The sequence below is a fragment of the Crocuta crocuta genome, unplaced genomic scaffold (assembly GCF_008692635.1).
Source record: "Crocuta crocuta isolate KB4526 unplaced genomic scaffold, BGI_CrCroc_1.0 scaffold85, whole genome shotgun sequence".
NCBI classification, from domain to species: domain Eukaryota; kingdom Metazoa; phylum Chordata; class Mammalia; order Carnivora; family Hyaenidae; genus Crocuta; species Crocuta crocuta.
The window spans coordinates 4561881-4575169 of NW_027530620.1; the positions used below are offsets into that span (position 1 = coordinate 4561881).

The 13289-nt window shown below is 34.5% G+C and overlaps 1 protein-coding gene across 6 annotated transcripts in view; it reads left to right on the forward strand.

Annotated features, from left to right (window-relative positions):
• ATG4C (autophagy related 4C cysteine peptidase) overlaps window positions 1-13289 on the forward strand; it is a 92344-nt gene that overhangs the window by 2964 nt on the left and 76091 nt on the right. The gene's annotated exons all lie outside the window — the stretch shown is intronic.

Genomic DNA, 13289 nt, shown 5'->3' on the forward strand with positions numbered 1-13289 from the left:
TTGTAAATAAACTTGCAATCTTTGAAATGCACACAATCATTTAGCATTTATTTGTTATTTATTAACTGGGTACTTTTCTAGGTCATAATAATGAAATGGTGAGCTTCATCATAGAACCACCCTCATAGAACTTACTGTATAATAGGGAAGGCAGACATAAATCAAATGTTCAAAGACGTTTAAAGTTCCAGCTATTTTAAGTGCTGTAAGAAAGGACTTGATGTTATACAGAGGAAAACCCTGTTTACAAGAGGGACAGCAAGGTGAATGGGAAGAAGCCAGATTAGAGATGATTATATCTTGGACTAGATGATGGTGAAGATAGAAGTGATGGATTTAGAGATATTTAGGAGGTGGAACTAGGTGATGGATTGGATGTCAGGAGTGAGGAAGAGGAGGGTGGTGCCGCCACTAGGCTTCTGGCTTATGTAACTGGATGGATAGTGGTATAGTTCACTAAGGTAGAGAACACTGTAAGATGACCAGGTTTCAGGGGACATGGTTTATTTGTTAATATTTTTTATGGTGGCATCAGTTTTCAAGGTTAATTGCTTATTCTTTTTTTTCTTTTATGTCATTGTTTCAATTAAGTATGTTTGAGGAATGATGTGCCTGAAATAAATGTTTTCAGTGTTTTTTTTCCCCCTTGAGTGAGCAGGGATAAAGTTCTAGATGAAAGCATATGGAAATATGTTGGTATTTGTTTTCAATTTATATGAACATATTCAACCATATATATGAATAGGTAACTGAGTAGTACAGTTATATATGATCTTTATTTTCACGTGGGATTTGGCAATACATTAGGCATCTGGTTAAATTCTAACTTTTTCATTCAGTTAGTGTATATGTAAATTTAAATGTGTATTTGGGAAGAAAGGCATGCTTTTGATTTTTCCTTGCAATGTCTCCTTTGTGTAATTTTTGATAGATTTTGAATTAATACAATCAGTTTATTTTTAAAATTTTACATTTCATAGTAAAGCAGTAGAAGAGCAAAGAGCATGGGCTCTGGAGTCAGACTGCCTGGTTTCAAGATGTGTTGTGCTATGACCTTGTAGAAGTTATTTAGTCCTTCCAAGCCTTTTTCCCTTTAATCTGTAAGATGAGGATAATAATAGTATCTGCGTTATTGTTGTAAGTATTAAATGATATATATGCATAGATTAATAAAATTCATAGTACATAGTTTATTATTATTATACATATGTGGTCTGAAATTATCTGTATATCTGTGTCCACATTTTAATTTTAGAGATCTTTGTAACTAATAGATCCCAATTAGAGAAAAAATGTGTTTGGTTAGTTATATTTGGATTTGGGATAAATATCATGTAACATAGTTCTGCTAATTCATAATTGTCCTAGATGACTTAAGACATGTCATCTTGTAAGAATTTTCATCGGAGACTATGCTTAGTCTGCAGCTATTATAGGAAACTAATGGTGGTTTGGTGTGTAATTACTTATTTGTTAGGATTATTACTTTAATTTTTAGCCAAACCTTTCTGAACTTCGTACTTGATTTTAGTGCTTATGGATAGGATATAGAAGTAGTTAGACTTAATATAGTCTGATCAGCTGCATGAAAGTATATTTAATTTCCACCCTACTTTTTCTCCCAACTTTTTTCTTTTATAAGTTTCAAACCTATAAAAAAGCTGAAAGAATAGTACAACAAATATCTGCACATCTTGTACTTAAATTCACTGGTTGTTAACATTATACCTCATTTGCTTTCTCTCTAAATACACACACATGTATGCCTTTTTTTTTTTTCCATGCTGAGGAACCACTGGGGAGACATCCTGCTGCTTCGCTCCTAAATTCTTTGCCATGCATCTTGAATGAACTAGGACATTCTCCTACATAGCTATGATGCTATGAGCACACTCAAGTAATTTAATCCTGATTGATATTGTTTAATGTATAGGCCATATTCAAAAATTTGAATTTACCCAAATGTTTATCAGTAATCTCCCTTATAGCTTAAAAAACATACTGAATTCAGAGATTATGAATATTCTTAGCTGCCATGTCTATTTTCTTTTATCTAGAGCAATCCCCACCTTTTCTTCTTCCTCCCTCTTTTTTGTTTTCAAGGCTGACATGTTTTTAATTAAAAAAAATTTTTTTTTAAAATTTTTATTTATTTTCGAGAGAGAGAATGGCAGAGTTTGAGCAGGGGAGGAACTGAAAGAGAGGGAGACACAGAATCTGAAGCTGGCTCTAAGCTGTCAGCACAGAGCCCCTGACACAAGAGTTGAACTCATGAACCATGAGTTAATGACCTGAGCCGAAGTTGGATGCTTAACCAACTGAGCCACCCAGGCATCCCTCAAGATTGATTTGAAGAGTGTAGGCTGTTTTGTTTTGTTATATATATATAACATATATATATATATCTTTCATTAAAATTTTTTCTTTATGTTTATTTTTGAGAGAGAGAGAGAGAGAGCAAGTCGAGCAGGGGCAGAGAGAGGGAGAGACAGAATCCAAAACAGGCTCCAGATTCTGAGCTGTCAGCGCAGAGCCCAGCACAAAGCACAATGTGGGGCTCAAACCCACAAACTGAGATCGTGACTTGTGCCAAAATCAAGAGTTGGATGCTCAACTGACTGAGCCACCCAGGTGCCCCCTTTTTTTCTTCCTTTTTTAAAGTAGGCTCCATGCCCAATGTGGAGCTTGGACTCATGACCCAGAGATCAAGATTCACATGCTCTACCAACTGAGCCAGCCAGAAGCCCCACTGTTATTCTTTTTTTGATGATTAAATGAGTTATCTCAAATTTAATTTTGATTAGTTCCCTCAAGCCAGTTCCTCTGGCCTTCACATATGTTCATATTGGTATTTGGGTACATTCTTAATTTTTTGTACAAAAGATGTTCCAGTCTCACCTTCCATATTCCTTGCTTAAGACCTGGAATTAGCCAGTTTGCATTGGAGTCCTCGTTCAATTTAGTGGAAAATAGTACTCAGAAATCAAGATTGAATATACTCATTGCTACTGGAGTATCCGTGCTTTTAGGCTCTTTAAATAAATGGACACACATGCACACACACACATTTTAAAAGAAATCATGAATTTTATAGGATATTTTCAATTCAGATTCAGAACCACTTCACCTTCTGTCAGTTCATATTTGTATCTCCCTTTTCCTACAGGGAGAATTCTGATTCAAAACTATTAATATAGGGGCGCCTGGGTGGCTCAGTCAGTTGAGCGTCTGACTTCAGCTCAGGTCAAGTCCCATGTGGGGCTCTATGCTGACAAGCCCGGAGCCTGTTCAAACTCTGTATCTCCTCTCCCTCTCCCCCTACCCGGCTGGTGCTCTGTCTCTCTCTCAAAAATAAACATTTAAAAAGAACTGTAGTAATATATTTACCCATCTATCCTATAAAACACTTAAGTTAGTTTTGGAATTACTATACTGATGCTCTCCAACAACAGATTTACCAATTAAAGATTTCTTTGCCATTTTATGTCCTTAGACTATATCTCACTAAAGATGTATAGTCAAATTATGTGTTCAAAGTTATTTGTATTATTTTTTCCATGTGATTATGTTATCAATTTAAAATATAAAGATCTTACTAAGCTAATTTTTAGTAGACTCTGTAAAATAAGTTGTCTAGTAAAATGATGAAAGTAGCCATAATAATTTAAAACTTTATCATAATATATAGTCATAGGGAACTCCAGAACAGTTATATCAGGTAGAAAATATGCAGTTTTTATCTTTGTAAGGCTGTAAACCTGTAGCTCTATTTTCAAATTGATACACTATTGTTTAAAATTAGAAATGATGAAAAAATGACATCAAATAATTCCATTTATAAGTCAAAACAATTGTGTTTGTGAACATTTTAAACAATGCTCTTCTTTTGAGTGATGATACAATTCAAGCATTAATGTTTAACAATAGACATAATTGTTGAGGGTACTTTAACACATTCCTAAGAAACATGGTTAGTGTTATCCTCATTTACACCCAGAATAGTAAGATTTGTGTTATTTGTGTGTCCTTGGTCTGTGTATTTGAAGAATCCCTGTTGTGACTGTGTGATATTTTTCCTGTGTGACTATTCTCATTGGAAAGGGGGAAAATATTTCTCTGAATAATTGTAACATTTTATATTTCTACTGTGAGACATACCATATTCTGTCTTGACTTCTGGTTAGTTATAAACATCTTTCACATTAGAATGTAAGTTTAATGGAGTCAGGAACTGGGTTTCGTGGCTCATTATATCTCCCACAGTCCCTTATGAAAGTAACTACTCAAATACTTGATAAATGAATGAATGTGATATTTTGTGTTTAAATGAAGTATAATCACTAGTCTCAGTAATATGGATGCACCTTTTTGTCGAAGAAGTAAACTAATGGAATGGGACTTGGAAAAGATCTTATCCATATTTACTTGTTAAACAAACCTCAAAACTACTGTATCTCAAATTGAATTTCTCATCTTCCCCTTTAGTCTTCTCCTGTTGGGTTAACTGTTTCTGTTAATGGCATTATTATCCTCCAAGACATCAGACCTGAAATCTGAGTTACTTTAGTCTTTCCTGTATATGAGTATATAAACATTCATATATTTTTTGATGTTGCTAGTTCTACCATCTCAGCTTCTTGCTTATATCTCATTTTTTAACCTTACCAATATTCTGACTGAGGCCCTCATTAACACTCATATAGTAGTTTTCTGACTAATTGAAGGAATTGAGAATATTAATTTTTAAATTTTTATTAAATTTTTTAAAAAATGTTTTCTTTCTTTCTTTCTTTTTTTNTTTAATGTGGAAAAGAGATGATGCAGCTGGGAGGTGGGTGGGAGGACATGGGAGGTCTTTATATGATGGGTTATCAGATGGAAGACAGATTAATTTCAGAAGGCCCAACCAGGATCAGTTGGTAGAAATTATAAGGATACAGACTTTTGATTTCATATGTCTTTCAAGCAAGTGAAGTTGTTTAAAATGAACTAGAATGGGTACCTGGGTAGCTCAGTGAGTTAAACATCTGCCTTTGGCTCAGTTCATGATCTCACAGCTCATGAGTTTGAGCCCCATGTCAGGCTCTGTGCTGACAGCCCAAAGCCTGGAGCCTGCTTCAGATTCTGTCTCTGTCTCTCTCTGCTCCTCCCCTGTTCATGCTCTCTCTCTCTCTCTCTCAAATATAAATAAACATTAAAAGAATTTATAAATTCTGGAATCATGTAGTTATGTGGACACTCTAGAACAGTTATGTTAGTAAAGAAAAATAGTTTAAAATACTATCAGGCTTTTACATTTATAGCTGTATCTTTAGCTCATGCGGTATAAATCTCATTAAATCCTGAGCTCCTTGTTTTGGAGGTGTTCCCTAGAAGCTGGGTGAGTGCAAATGGCTAGGATGTTGTAAAAGAGATCTCACTACTATATAGGTGGTTGAATGTGATTAATAATTAGTGAGTGAGTTTGAACCAGACAGCAGATTAGATTCCTGGGGATGGGAGTTTTTTTTTTTTTTTTTTAATTTTTGAAATTTACACATTTTCTTTCATTGTACACTATAGGTTAGGAGAGATTACTGACAGATTGGAGTGAATTACGTGGGAAAAATGGTTAAGAACTGTTATTAATATTACTACTCTCTGGTTACTAGATAACTTTGTAAATTCCCTTTCAATCCTGAGATTCTGACATCCTTCAGTACTTGTAGAGGTTAGGTTAATTCTGTCGATTAAATGACTTGACCCTATATGTTGCTTCCTATATGAAGACTACCTATTTAACCACTTGCAAAGTTGTATTTTGAAGTATGGGGGCCCCAACCATTCATAGTTACCCCAGGCTCAGAGGTTATGTGATATAATTAAAATTTATTTATCAAATTATAGTAAATATGCTTCTTAGAGATAAGATCAAGTAAATATTATATGATCTTAGAGATAAGATCAAGAACATCTAAAGAATACTTAAGACAGCCCAGATATCATTGATACTTCTTACTAGAATTTTCAAGTAAATGACTGAAGTCATTTAAACTCCTTATATCCTGTTTAGATTGTTACGATGACCACTGAGTACAGTCTGAACATGCAATACTCTACTGCACAAATGGAGGCTTTTGCCTGTAGGTACTTGATACAAGACCTTGTTTGAGGGTAAATGAATGAATGCTCAGTACTTAGTATCTTCTTTTTAACTCTTAAGTTTAAGAGGATAATGCATAAGTAGTACCTTTTATTTGCGTTATCATTGTAAAGTAGCTGTGCATTGATGTAGTGCTTTTGCCTGGAGAGTGTGATCCTGCGGAATCCTAAGACTCTTTATAAGGTGTATCCTTGAGGCAAACTATCTTATTAAAAAAAGTTTTTATTTTTTATTTTTTTTTATTTTGAGAGAGAGCGCACTAAAGCAAGTGAGCCCATGAGCGGGGGAGGGGCAGAGATAGAGGGTGACAGAGGATCCAAAGCAGGCTCTGTGCTGACAGCAGAGAGCTTGATGGAGAGCTCGAACTCATGACCTGAGCTAAAGTCAGAAGCTCAGCTGACTGAGCCACCCAGATACCCCTCTCATCCCTCTTTTATTTTTATTTATTTATTTTTTATTTATTTATTTATTTATTTATTTATTTATTTATTTATTTATTTCTAGNTTGCTGCTCCTTTTCTCAGTCTTTTTTTTATCTTTATCTCTTACTGCCATCTACTTTGCCTAACCCTTAGGTCTGAAAGGAGACAATCCAAATAAATATTACCAGTGTTCTCCCTTTCTTCATATTAGTAACTTTTTAAAAGAAAATGCTAGGTTTACAAATAACATTGTTAGACTACCAAGTTCAGTGTAGGAAGATAGAAGCTTGGCAAATATAGGAAAAGAGGGAATAGAAATGGATACAGTAATTGATGTTTCTGCAAACAAAGAACTGAGACTGAGAGAAGTAAGAGAGCAAGGATGACAGACCAACATATTGAGAGACATTCAAGGTCAGAGATGGGATTAATATTTGTTACTAAAATTGCAAGCAGGTAGAAAAGGTTACAGTAGATGAAAACTTAGAATGGACCTCACAGTTCATTTTATTTGATGGTATAGCTAAAAGCACATAAAAATTCTAAATCAATATCTATATTTCATCTTGCTGCAGAATACCATTTGGAGAAGATGCCCAAGCATACGCAAATCCTGTAAATCTGCAGTGTTTTTGTCGGTTGTACTATGTGACTGAGATATATTCTGTAGAATCAGTTCCTAAAGTTCTTTCAAGAGCTTTTACTTGGCTTTAAATTCTCAGTGGATAAAATATTCTATCTATTGCCATATGGGAGAGGCTGATTACCTTCATCTGCCCTTCAAGGGCATTGATTTGAGTACCCTTTACATTTATCAGTTTATAATTTATTGACTGTCTTAACTCATGGTTATGGTTAGGAAAGTGACTCTCTAAAAATGACATCTGGGTCTCAATCGATGATTTTCATATCAAATGTTGTAGCTCTGCTTTCCAAAGGAACTCTGCTTAGTCTTCACTCTGCTTTTCACACTATTAACAGTAAAGTTTAGGAATAAACCTCATCTGATAGCTTTATGTTTATTAAGATAAAATAGAATTGTCTCTTCTTTACTGCTATTTTTTTAATTAAAATGGATTTGTCAGAATATAAGAAGTGAACAGAAATATGGGAATGGTGGATGGTAAGATTTATTGTAGTATGCATTAATGAAGTTTACTTGAAAAGAGTTACTAATTTCTCTAAAGTTTACGAAATAAGTATAAATCCCTTCTTAAAAGTGTTTGGAAATTGGGAAGAGTGTTATTTTGATGGTTTTCCAGACTGAGGCTCTGACAGAACTACATAAAATAAATAAGAGTTTTGGCATATTGTTTTGATATGCAGCAGTGAAACCAGGTATTTTAGATAACAAAAGAGATTGAAATATACTAGATAATGGATAAATAATCAATTTATACCTGATAGGATGAATTTTAATTTCTTTTAAAAATCAGGAAAGCTTTTGGAAAGGGAATTTGTGGGTGAGGATAGTTTAGAATTTTGCAATGAGACTACTGTCAAAGCTCCTCGTGGTTTTATTTACTTTTTGTTCATTTGTAGTTAAACTAAAAGTACTGTTTGTCTTGCCTTTCATTGGCTTATCTCACACAGGTATAAAAAAAAGATATTTTAATAGACTGAATGGACTCAGTTATTAATTTATTCCTTTTCCTCTTTCCAAATCTCACTATTATTTTAAGGAGAAGCAAAAATTATGAATTAACTAGGGATTTCCTCTAAGTCATTTTATTCAGCCAAAACTGCTCTAGGAAATTATATTGAGGAAGTTAAGTTTTCTACATGACTAAATAGCTGAGTGTGATGTCTTTAAGAACTGGAAAAATAAAATTGTTTGTCTTAAAAAGGAAAAAGCACTCTCTCAGCATTTTATCTTTCTTACAGGCTGTTTAGGAACTTTGTAATAGAATGTCTTCTCTGTAGACTTCTCAGTCAAGCAATGTCAGGCACATTTGTAATGTTCTGTATTCAGTTTTTAATGGGACCAGTTTTTGAATATTTTGTTAATTTAAAATGGGCTCAATGTAAACAGTTTAGATAATATAGTACAAAAAATTAAGAAAAGATGACATTTCATTTTTTAGAGAGTTCTACTTTTAACATGTACTTCTAGACATTGTTTTTGCATATTTTGTGTATGTGTGCAATCCTATATACATATATAATATGCACATAGATGTGTAAATTGTACTTATGCTATTCTTTCTTCCTTTGCCTCACTCTATATAAAGTTAGTAAACTTTACTTTTTTAGGTTTATTGCAAAATTGAGCAGAGTTTTTATATTACCTCCTGTCCCACAAAACACAGAACCACACTGCCCAACCCCCAATAAACATCCTGCACCAGAGTGCAGGATGACACATCTACAATGACATATCATTATCACTCCAGGTCTATAGTTTATATTAGGGTTCACTTTTGGTGTACATTTTGGGGGTTTGGATTAATGTATAATAATATGTATCTACAACTGTAGTATTCTAGAGAATAATTTCATTGCCTAAAAGTCCTCTATGTTCTGCCTACTCATTCTTTACCCCTATAGTCCGAATCCTTCACAAACAAATCTTTTTACTGCTTCTGTAGTTCTTAAAAAATTTTTTAGGGACACCTGGGTGGCTCAGTCGGTTAAGTGTCCGACTTCAGCTCAGGTCATGAACTCCCAGTTCGTGGGTTCAAGCCCTGTGTCAGGCTCTGTGCTGACAGCTAGCTCAGAGCCTGGGGCCTGTTTCAGATCCTGTGTCTCCTCCCTCTCTCTGACCCTTCCCTGCTCATGCTCTCTCTCTCTCTCTCTCTCAGAAATAAATTTAAAAAAAAACATTAAAAAATAAAACATTTTTAAAATATTTATTTTGGGAGAGTGTGAGAGAGCGCATGAGCGTGATGGAGGGCCAGAGAGAGAGAGGGTGAGAGAAAATCCCAACCAGGTTCACACTCAGCATGGAGCCCAATGTGGTGGGCCTCCATCTCATGACCAGGAGATCAAGACCTGAGCAGATATCAAGAGTTCGATGCTAAACCAGCTGAGTCACCCAGGTGCCCCTACTGTGTCTGTAGTTCTGCTTTTTCCAGAATGTACAGTTTGACATACAGTGGCCTCTTAAGATTGGCTTCTTTCATTTAGTAAAATACATTTAGTTTTCTTTAATATCTTTTTATGACCTGATAGCTCATTTAAGTGCCTGAGTAACATTCTATTGTCTGGATGTATTCTAGCTTGTCTCTTCACATACTGAAGGACATCTTGGTTGCTTTCAAGTTCCAGTAAAACTGCTATACACACCTATGTGCAGGTTTTTGTGTGGATTGTCTTCATTTCATTTTGGGTAAATACCAAGGAGCATAACTGCTAGATCATTTGCTAAGAGCATGTTTAGTTTTGTAAGAAGCTGCCAAACTGTCTTCCAAAGTAGCTGTAACATTTTACATACCCATCAGCAATGAATAAGAGTACATATTGCTTGACATCCTTGCCAGCATTTGGTGTTATCACTGTTTTGGATTTTGGCCATTTTAATAGGTATGCAGTGGTATCTCATTGTTTTAATTTGATTTCCCTGATAACATACGTGGAGTATATATTCATATGCTTGTTTGCCATCTCTATATTTTCTTTGGGGTGAATCTGTTAAGGTCTTTGGCCCATTTTAAAGTTAGGTTGTTTATTTTCTTATTGTTGAGTTTTAAACATCTTTGTATATTTTGCATAGCATACCTTTATCAGATGTGTGTTTTGCAAATATTTTCTCCCAGTCTATGGCTTGTCTTTTCATTATCTTGACATTGTCTTTCACAGAGAAGTTTTAAATTAAGAAAATATATATTTATTTATTTTTGAGAGAGAGAGAGAGAGAGAGAGAGCACGCAAGTGAGAGGGGGAGGGGCAAAGAGAGAAGGAGACACAGAATCCGAAGCAGGTTTCCAACTCTGAGCTGTCAGCACAGAGCCTGACATGGGGCTTAAACTCACAGACCATGAAATCATGACCTGATTGGAAGTCAGAGGCTTAACCGACTGACCTACCCAGGTGCACTAAGATGTTCTTAATTTTAATGAAGTCCAGTTTACCAGTTATTTTTTTAGGGTTTGTGCCTTTGGTGCTATGACTAATGACTGCTAAAAAGTCATTGCCGTGCTGAAGGTCATTTAGGTTTTCTTCCACATTCTCTTCTAGGGATTTTTATAGTTTTGTGCTTCACATTTAGGTCTACAGTCCCTTTGGAGTTAATTTTTGTGGAAGGTGTATGGCCTTATCTTGCTTCTATTTTTTTTTTTTTTTTTTTTTTTTTTTTTTTTTGCATGTGTATGTCCAGTTGTTCCAGCACCATTTATTGAAAAGACTGTCTTTGCTCCATTGTATTTTCTTTACTCGTTTGTCAAAGACCAGTTGACTGTATTTATATTGGTCTGTCTGTGAGTTCTCTATTCTGTTCCATTGATCTATTTGTCTATTCTTTTGCCAGTACCAATAATGTCTTTGTCTGATTTTGGTATCAGGGTAATGCTGACCTCATAGAATGAGTTAGGAAGTATCTTCCTTGCTTCTACTGGGAGAGATTGTAGAGAATTGGTATAAATGTTTGGTAGAATTCAACAGTGAAACCATTTGAGCCTGATGCTTTCTTTTTTGGAAGGTTATTAATTGTTGATTCAATTTTTAAAATAGATACAGACCTATTTAAATTGTCTTCTTGTGTGATTTTTGGCAAACTGTCTTTAAAGGAATTGCTTCATTTCATCTAGGTTATCAAATTAGTGAGCATAGAATTGTTGATAATATTCCTTTATTGTCCTTTTTATGGCCATTGGATCTGTGGTGATGTACCATTTCATTTCTGATATTAGTAATTTGTGTGTTTTCTTTCTCTTTCTCTCTCTCTTTTTTTCTAAATTAGCCTGGGTTGAGGCTTTAGATTTTAGTGATCTTTTCAAAGAATCAGTTTTGGTTTTGTTGCTTTTCTCTATTATTTCTTTCTATTATTGCCTTAATTTTTACTATTTCTTTTCTTCTGCTTACTTTAGATTTAATATGCTCTCCTTTCCTGGTTTCCTAAGGTGAAGGCTTAGATTATTGATTTTAGATCTTTCTTTTTTTTCTAATATGCGCATGCAATGGTATTAATTTCCCTGTAAATTTTAAGGTAATTTTGCTGCATCTCACAAATTTTAAGTTGTATCATTTTCATTTAGTTGAAAACATTTCTTAATTTCTCTTGATGTTTCTTATTTGGCCCTGTCTTATTTAGAAGTGTTTTGTTTAGTCTCTAAGTATTTGGAGATTTTCCAGCCAACTTTCTGTTAGTGACTTCTAGTTTAATTCCATTGTGGCGAGAACAAATGTTGTATGATTTTTCTTCTTTTAAATTTGTTAATAGATGTTTTATGGCCCAGAATCTGGTCATTCTTGGTGAATATTCTTTGTGAACTTGAGAATAATGTGTAATCTATTTTTGTTGGGTGAAGTAGTCTGTCAGTTATGTCCAGTTAATTAATGGTGCTATTTATTTACTTATTTATTCTTAAAATGCTTATATACTTTTGAGAGAGAAAGAGAGCAAGTGGGAGAGGGGAAGAGAGAGAGGTGAACAGAGGATCCAAAGTGGGCTCCGCGCTGATAGCATAGAGCCCGTTGTGGGGCTAAACTTGTGAACTGCGAGATCATGACCTGAGCCAAAGTCTGAGGCTTTGACTGAGCCACTCAGGTGCCACTGATTTTCTGTCTGCTGGACCTATATTTCTGTTAGAGGGATGTTAAAGTCTCTAACCTTAATAGAGGATTCATCTGTTTCTTCTTACAGTTTTGTCAGTTTGCCTCACATATTTTGATGCTCCCTGGATATCTTTTTATGGTAATACAGATCTATATCATAATATGCATATACTGTAATTTAGTCATCAGCAGATATTTGTGTCTATTAGCACATCAGTGTGCTAGGTGTAAGGATATAGTAGTGAACAAGACACATTCTCTGCATTCATGGACTTTATTATTTGGGAAATAATTATGTAAAATGCTTGTTTCTTCAGGCTCACCAATTTCATATCTTATGATGAAAAAAATGAAATTCTTTAATGGGCATTGCTTAGATTTTATAATTTTGAAAACACTTTCCTGTGTTTATTGGCCTTTTTCTTTGGAATGCCTCGGTTTTTTTAGGGGGAATTTTTTTTATAGGAGCTCTTTGTTTATTAGAGACATCCTTTTTCTATGTAATAGATACTGAAAATTTTCCTAATTGATGAATTGTAATTTAACCTAGTTAAAGTTCTTTTTCTTCTTCCTGTATTGAAGTTTTCATTTTTATGTAATTACATCTTCCTTTACTATTAAACTTAATTACTCTAGTTTTCTTTAATGTTTATTTTTGAGAGAGAGAGAGTGAGTGAGCACAAGCGGGGGAGGGACAGAGAGAGAGTGGGAGACAGAATTCAAAGCAGGCTCCAGGCTCTGAGCTGTCAGCACAGAGCCTGATGTAGGGCTCAAACCCACAAACTGTGAGATCATGATCTGAGCTGAAGTCAGATGCTTAACTGACTGAGCCACCCAGATGCCCTGAATTACTCTAGTTTTATAATGTGTTTTAATAGTCAATAAAGGAAATCCTCCCTTATTTGGAATTTTTACTTATTCCCTTTTTAAAACATTTTAAAATCTTTTTATTTAGAAGTAACTTTAAACTTAGAGAAAATATACAATAATAATAATAGTACATAAAATACAAC